Source organism: Pinus tabuliformis, chromosome 3_2 (genome assembly GCF_031772625.1).
Source record: "Pinus tabuliformis cultivar Carrire ecotype Pingquan chromosome 3_2, CPIR1, whole genome shotgun sequence".
Lineage (NCBI taxonomy): Eukaryota > Viridiplantae > Streptophyta > Pinopsida > Pinales > Pinaceae > Pinus > Pinus tabuliformis.
In genome coordinates, this window is record NC_142302.1 from 851,057,723 (window position 1) to 851,066,379 (window position 8,657).

An 8,657-nucleotide genomic window follows, 5' to 3' on the forward strand; every position below is an offset into this window, starting at 1 on the left:
TGACACCCACACTTTTTGTCAATTAGCACGGCGGAGACCACCGTCAACATAAATGTCGGGTAACGTACAAAGATAACTTACAACCGTGATGTTAAAACCACACGCTACTTGACGGTGAAGATTGATTTTTAGCCACCGAATTCCGATGCGTGGGATTAGCTGCAGGGGGGTTAACGTCTCGTACTCGTTTCTATTGGTGGGGCAGTCGACGGTCATGATGAAAAATAAGCCCCGTGTTGGTCCGTCGATGGGGTTGTAGCTGCCCACGATTTAATACCACCGACCCTACGTCAGATCAGAATGATAGCGATGGTCCAGATGTCGAACGCTATATATAGTGTCCATATGATGGCAGAAAGATGCACAAGGTTTAACGATTTCGCGGAAAACGCACCCTCTTAATTGAGGCCAGCGGATTACAAATCTCTGTGCGTGCCTGCCAAGAAGGTTGGAGTACCGGTTGCCAAGAAAATGGATCCACATTTTATTCATAACCCGAAATTTATTGCGTGGAGAGGATTCTCCAGGCTAATTTGGGCCTGGAGTGGCTAATTTTTGATCTAATTTTTGATTATTTAAGGTCAGAAGGCATCGATCGATTGAGGCCTCTGAAACAAAAAAAATGGCGCAGGCGCGATCAGGCAGAAGCAGCAGCATTGGCAAGCAGGTGAGCCACCAACAGGCAACGCACCGGCTCAGACAGCGAGTAATCGGAGCAATCAACAAGTTATCAGATCGAGACACATACACGATTGCTTCAGCAGAGCTCGAAAGCGTTGCTCGGAGCTTGAATTCGGATGGCTTTTCCCCCTTCTTGTCGTGTCTCTATGACACCGACTCTCAGCAGAAGAGCACTGTGAGGAAAGAATGCGTGAAGCTCTTCGCCACGATGGCCGATGCCCACGGCGATTCGTTGTCGCCCCACCTGTTAAGAATGGTGGGCAATGTTGTCCGTCGCCTGAAGGACCCCGATTCCAATGTCCGCGATGCCTGCGTGGATGCAATCGGCGTCATGGCGTCGAGGATCACAAACTCGAATTCGTCGATTTCTGCGTTTGTGAAGCCTTTCTGGGAAGCTATCGGTGAGCAGAATCGTTATTTGCAGGTCGGCTCTGCGTTGTGCCTGTCGAGAGCTATTGACAACTCTGCGGATCCTCAGTTGCCGGGGCTTCTTCAGAGGCTTCTGCCGAGGATTGTGAAGCTTCTGGGGAATCCGAACTTTATGGGGAAAGCGGCGTTGTTGTCTTTGGTTGGCAGTGTAATAGAGGCCGGAGGGGCGTCGACGCAACAGGCGTTGAGTGTTCTTATTCCGTCGATGCAAGAGGCGTTGCGGAGTAACGATTGGGCCACCAGAAGGGCTGCATCGGATGCTTTCTGTCGCATGGCATCGAACATTGGGCCTCCTCTGCTTTCGCCTTTCAAGTCATCCTGCATTGCTTCTCTTGAATCCTGTCGATTTGATAAGGTTGGCATATATTTAAGCTCTTCTCTTGCTTTAATTGTTTATGCCACGGGCTGCTCAATTTTGTTGAGATTGTCATCGATCATGTGTCTCCCCTTTCATTCTGGTTTGAGCTGATGCAATGTTTAAATTGTTACTAATTTTTATTTTTATTTTTTATTTTTGGTTTCTTGTGATGGAAAGATTTGTAGAATGAATTGTATTTGTTGTCTATTCAGCTGGTTTGGTTTTTGTTTTTTTTGTTTTGTTTTTTTCTTTCTTTTAGACTTTAGGCTTCATGTGCTGAGACGAAGTTGAAGTATTCCAACATTTTTAATCCCGCAAGATCCAAAATGAACTAGAAAATTTCAAAACTGATAGGATGTTTAGAAGGGGATTATTTTTCTCATAAGTTCTGGAAAATGATTATATTCTGACATTATTTTAAGGCAGCTACTGTAAAAATATTCCAACAAGTGTAATGCAGCTACTGTAAAAGTTTTAAGGCAGCTACTGTAGCAATATTCCAACAAGTGTAATGCAGCTACTGTAAAAGTTTTAAGGCAGCTACTGTAGCAATATTCCAACAAGTGTAATGCCGCTACCGTAAAAATCTTCCAACAAGTGTAAGGCAGCTTCTTCAAAAGTCTTCCAACAATTGTGGGAGAACTTATGGCATACATTTATCCAATTCAGACATTGGTAAGTTTCCAATCAGTGCTAAACCAATGTCTGATGCTGTGTTTGCATAGCAAAATCACTTACTGATCATTGTTGAATTTTCTTTTCCGGGCAGCGATTAGAAATTGACCATTATGTCCAACATTTATCTAATTCAGTCATTGGTGATTTTTCAATCAATGCTGGACCGATGTCTGATCTGGTGTTCATATAGCAAATCACTTTCCACTCATTGTTGAAGCCAATCTCTGATCTGGTGTTCATAAGCAAATCACTTTCCTCTCATTGTTGTTTTTCTGGCAATGGTCGGAAAGTCTCTGTTATGTCCGACATCTATCTGATACAGCCATTGGACATTTTCTGATCAATGCAGGAATAATGTCTGATGCTGTGTTCACATAGTAAATCACTTTGCGATCATTGTTGGATTTTTCTTTTTTCAGGAAATGATCAGAAAGTAACTGTTATGTCTGAAAGCTATCTAATCTAAACATTGTCTGTTTTCCTTTCAATACTGGACCAATGTTTGATGCAGTGTTCACATAGAAAATCACTTTCCGATCAGATTTTCTTTTTAATGCAATGGTTAGAAAACTGACCATTGTTCTTGTTCTAAATCTGATTACTGCTGAAAGTGGTTTTGCTATCTTTTATTTAACAGTTTGTTTTGTAATGGACATTCACTTTTCTGGCAAAGTGAGCAATATCAGAATCAGATCAATGTTAAGCACGAGTTCTTCCACACTTAGGTGAGAAAACTTTTAGTAGCTGCAGTAAAATAATATTTAGAGAAAATCTATTTTCTAGAATTTCTTGGAGAAATAATTCCTGTCAAAACACCGCATGAATCTGATAGATGGTAGACATAAGTTTTCCAGCACTTATCAGAAAATTCTATGGTAGCTGATTTAAAATAGTGTCTGAAAACAATTATTTTCTGAAATCTCACAAAATAACCCCTATATGAACACCCTATCAGACATTGGCCTTTTCTGATCAATGATGGAAAAGTGAATGCGAATTTCAAAACAAAACATACAAATAAAAATTTGAAAACTATTGCAGTATTGCAGGCTGCAGCATCTTTTATCCCACAAACACCAAAATGAGCGAGAAAGTTTCATAACCGAACTTTAAACAAAATCTTAAAAACTCGACAATCTTGACAATCTTGGCACTAGGAGACAAAAGTCATGGTAGTTGGATTGACATCGAAGGAGTCAGGAAGAGGCCTGCTCTACTAGAAAATTATCTTCCTATCTTGGATTAAACTCAATCCGAAGAGTTGAAGTGTTGTAACATATTTTATCCCACAAAAACCAAAATGAGTTAGGAAATTTCATAGCCGAGAAACGGAAACAAAATTTTAAGACCCAACGTCTTTGATCAATTCTCAAATCAAATTCAATTTTGAATCCAAGAGAAGAGGAAGATACCTAACTTAAAAAATACCAAAGATAAACACAAACAATTGGAGCTATGGAGTTGCCTACTTTCTCTTGGACCTCCTCTTCCCATAGGAGCCCAGGGTGATTAACTGGTCACTCTTTCATTCATTCTATCTATGTAAATACACTTTTCTGCCATTCATTTTAAATAATTAGGGAAGCAGGCAATGAGTCTAGAACAGCTTCTCTACTCGATGGGCCCACAACAGATATGAACAATGAAGTTGTTGTGTTACCTTCCATCCATTATCTAATATAGTGATTAAACTGAACCTTTTTACAACAAAATCAAAACCTTAATTAGAAAACCAATATTTTTGATGAATTCTCAGACTAAATTCAATTATGATTCTGAGAGAAGAGGTCCCTAAAGACCAGGTAGATCTCTAACTTAAAAAAATTAAAGATAAACATAAACAATTAGAGCTATAGAGTTGCTTATTTTCTCCATGACCTCCTCTTGACAGAGTTGAAGTGTTAGTTATGACAGTCTTGCCAAAACTAGGGGGGATGGCGAGACTTGAATTTTAGGATGCTGGGTGACTGAATTTTGGGATGCTGGGTGACTGGATTTAGGAAGAGGCCTGCTCTACCAGAACTAGGACCTATTTTCGATTTTTTTTTCCTATCTTGGATTAAAATCAGTAATCAATCTGAGAAGTTGAAGTATTGCATCATCTGTTATCTCACACAAACCAAAATTCTCAGATCAATTCTCAATTTAAATTCAGTTTTAATTTTAAGAGATGAGGTCCTATAGAACAGTTAGATCAATTGGAGCTACATAGTTGCCTATTTACTCTGTTATTCCAAGATGTGAAGTGTTAGATTTGGAAATCTTGCGCAAAGTCACACTAGCGGGGTTGAATTCCAGGACCCAGGAACTCAGGAAGAGGTCTTCTCTCTAGAATTGGGCCCTCGTCTTCTATGTTTTCAAAATGGAACACAAAAAGAAAACCTTGCCACACAATCTTACCAAGATATCTTTGGATGAGGTGGAAGAGATCCGATCCATAAGGGCATTGACAATTGGCCAGAGTCCTTTGAAACAGGAGATCAAAGCATCTTCGTTCTAGGATTTGATGTTAGTCCAGGCCTTTTTAGATGAGATTTTCAGAATCAGGATTGAATCCATATTCTCTGCATAAGATAGATAAGATAATATAATAGTATTAATGTCCAATGAATGATCAAATAAGTAGGTCAATGGGACTGGAAAGCCAATCCAGTGCCAGTAAATAGTGGGAGTGCAATAGCAGCAACTAAGGTAATATTAACAAAGACAAATAAAAGTCAAAGTAGCTAGCTAAAAGAAAATGTAAAGATTACATGAAAATGAAGAATGCTAAAACCAAATAAGGCTATGCTCAGTGCAACAGAGAAGATGTCAAGGCCTGCTGTGAATCTTCCTGCCTGTGGTCGAGGGTCAGTGGAAGATTTCTCAACATCCTTGAAGGACCTCCTATTTTAGGAGGCATGACCTGGATACAGGGCTTGGCTCCGCAATATAATCCTATTTGCACCTTGGCTCTTCCTGCTCCTTGTAGGGATGTCATTAGATTATTATCATCATTGTTATTATTTTATTATGGTTGAATAGATGTTGTTTTCTGAGTATTTGTTTTGAGTTTTTCATGCTCAGTGGCATCTGGAACTTCTTATCATGGCCAATATCTGTAATTTCTACTTCAGAGCTGGAAATGTAGTTTAGGTTTTTATTGTTACTTCCCTTTGTTGCTCTGGTTTTCTTGTTTTAAACTGGGCATTTGAAATTCTTGAATTAGGTCAAACCAGTTCGTGATTCTGTCATTCAGACTTTACAAGCTTGGAGGAGCATTCCAGATTCTGATGGGCATTTACCATCACCTGAATCTTTTGTAAAAGGTAAATCATTGAATTCCCCAAGCAATTTTTCATATAGCTTGTTGTGATGTGGTACAGATTTTCCCAGCAGGGATTATCCAGTATTCTTGTATTTGAACACATTTTTTTGGTTTTGCTAATAGGAACATAAACTTTTTGAAGGTAGTTTGGTTGTGAATTTCTATTATGTTAATCTTTCGTAATCTTTTCATGAATTGTTTGCCTGCAGTGTTTGTCCTTTTATTGTGGTCATATTGCTTTCTTGAAGTAGCTTTTTATCAGGATTTTGTCGCATGTATTTTCTTGATGACCATAGAATATCTAGGTGTATGTAGATTTTGTGTTGATAGTTCTATTCTTTTTGGAGATATTATTATGTAATTTGTTGAGATTATTAAGTTAAAACTTAAGATGTTTCCTTGACCTTATGTTGTAGTAGTTCCAGTCCTTTCTTTTCAGTAATATTCCTGAGATTGTGTATTTTGTAACAGTTAAGTTCATCTTCAAGGTTGCTTTCCTGTAATTTTCCAATGTTTTTTGGTAGACATAAGTTGTTATATTGCTTTGCAAATGGATACTTTTATCAACATTTTGGGGTTTACAGATTTTCTGATGCATTGGGTTTTAAACCTTTTGGAAGAAGATATGTTTACAATTTTTGGGACATTTTTGTCATATTACATGTTTTTTTTTTCTATATATATATATATTTTATTTATTTATTTATTTTCTGTTAGTCAGATTACCATAGCAATTTGATTAAGTGTGATTTGCTAGTGGCTGATCTTCCTCTTCTTTCTTATAGATATATACAAATTGGTTTAGCAAAAAGGTTGCAACTATTGCTGTCAAGTCACAATGATTAGGATTCACCTTTATTTTTTAGATATCAATGCTTGTTCTTATTTGAGCAGTTTGCTTACAATTTGCAGAAAATATGTATGCTGGCCATTTATCAGTGGGTCTCAAGCCTTCCCATTCTTATAAGCCTGCTTCTGTATCTTTGACAAAAAATAATTTTGTTGTCAGTAGATCTCCATCTGATACCATTTCTATTAGTAGCACAGAAAAAAGAACTCATCCTCACAGAAAGACAAATCCCTCATTCCCAAATAGGAAGGTAAATGATTAAAGTTTGAGGTAAACATTCCCCAAGTCCAACCAAAAACAAGTTTTTTTTGGTGAAGATTTTGCCAAAAGTTACAATACAAATGCCCCCACTAAAGGGAGGGATAGGAGAGATTCAAATTCAAATATTGGGGGATATCAAGACTCAACAACAGTAGAAAAGATGGAGATTCCCAGACTTCAGATGTTGACGAAATGTATCATGATCGACCAAACCTCAGGTGTAAAGCATCATACGGATTGCTGCTCCAATGAGCAGCAAAAAACCAACACTACAAGCACCGATGGTTATACAAATCAATGCAATAATCATGATGCAAATGATGTGGCTCTGATTCAGAAACAAAATTTTCAGATAAAAAACTATCAATCCAGCTTGTTGGAGCTTATTAAGGTATCTTATTATACACTTGATTTTCAGATTAAAGATCCTTTCAGTTGGGAGATGTTCAAAGTTACAACCAATACAAGTATCATTTTGAAACCTAGTCAACTGCTAGTCTCCAAAATGTTTTCCAACATCAGGCATTGCTCCTCAGTTTATATCTGATTTCCTTTCAATCAGAGGTGAACAATGGTCATGACTGTCAATTCTCATGCTTGCTGAATGTGTTTTATTTGCAGTTTTTGAAAATAGATGATGACAAATTAGTTCACTCAGTTCTCAGTCAAAATGTAGATATCACAGCAGCAGGATTGTATGGTATATTGAAATTGTGGATGCATGATTTCAGTGTACAATTTGAATCTATGTTTAGCAAAAATGTCCATTGTCATCACATGGATTTTAAGCACATGTTGCACAGTACTTTTATTTTAAATTGCAGGCCTATCTTTTCAGTCATTTTCACTGTAAGCTAACCTTGCATTTGTTTTGTGGTTCTTGCTTTTGGTTTAGTAACATTCTTTCTCATGTTGGTAATATACCACATGCTCTTACCACCCAAAATTAAGTAGAGTGGCAAATGGGGGCTACAGACGTTATTGCACTAACCTCACCTTGCAACTTTCTAGTAACCCTCCATATACTGGCATGTTTTAGCCTTTCTATCCTCCTGGATGATGTCTAGCAGATCTTTTTCACCATTCTGCATTATGTTTGTTTTGAAGCTCCCTTTTCTCTTGTTCTGCATACAATATGATTATGCTTCTTTCTGGATCTAACGATCCATCATTGCATTATGTCTCATCATTATGCATGAGTTGGCTTGCAAGTCGCACAAGAAAGAGGTTTCACATCATCTGTTCAATCATTACTCAACATGTTTCGTCCTTCACATCCTGTGACCTGTGTTCTTTATTGATATAGCTTGAAAGATCTTGCGTGTTGCCTTGTTTTGAATGTTTATCTGTTCACATAGTTTTTCGGGAACATCTTCTATTAAGTTTTTGGCTCTTCTTTCCATAGAATACGAGGACAGCATTTATGTTCTGATGATATGTTCATCCCTCATTGCTTCCTTAAGATAGTTTCCACCAATGCAGACTATACAATTCTTTAATAGCAGCCAATATTGTATCTTGTATGTGAGTGCATACCATGACACTGATGGCAAACCTTTGAAAATAGAAATGCACTATCACTGTTGTAGTTAGAGTTTTGTGAAATGCACCTTTACCTAATTTCTTTTGCAGTCTCTTGTCTTTGAAATCTCTGGTAATTGACAACTTTTTTATTTTGTGCCAGAATTTTATAGGAAGCTCACAAGAAGGTATGCGATCCTTAGAATCAAGGGTTCATGGTTTAGAATGGATTGTTGATGAAATGGCTCAGGATCTAGTTGTATCTATAGGTAGGCTGTCTAATTCTAGTATTGAAGGTGGCAGGTTAAAGTACATGTTGTAAGTTCTCTGGTACAAATTTTAAGCTCCAAGTTTTGGAGGAAAAGTTATGGAAGATATGTAGCCATAAGAATTGCAACATCTGATGTGTCATCCTTGAGTAAATTTGGAGGAACAACAGATAACCCAGATAATAGAGGCATAAAGGCATGCATGGTGGTTTTATAGTGAACCCCTTGGCAGATATTAGAGGGGCTTCAAGGAAAGAGAGTATCGAGTCTATTTCAAACAGCTCTCAGAAGCCTATATTAGAG

The 8,657-nt window shown here is 37.8% G+C and overlaps 1 pseudogene across 1 annotated transcript; it reads left to right on the plus strand.

Moving 5' to 3' along the window:
• The first annotated feature begins 349 nt into the window (after positions 1-349).
• LOC149183339 (TORTIFOLIA1-like protein 4) lies at positions 350-8,657 on the plus strand (annotated as a pseudogene). Its single transcript, XR_016256786.1, has 4 exons — positions 350-1,465; positions 5,355-5,454; positions 6,366-6,955; positions 8,249-8,657. The product of XR_016256786.1 is annotated as a TORTIFOLIA1-like protein 4 (transcript).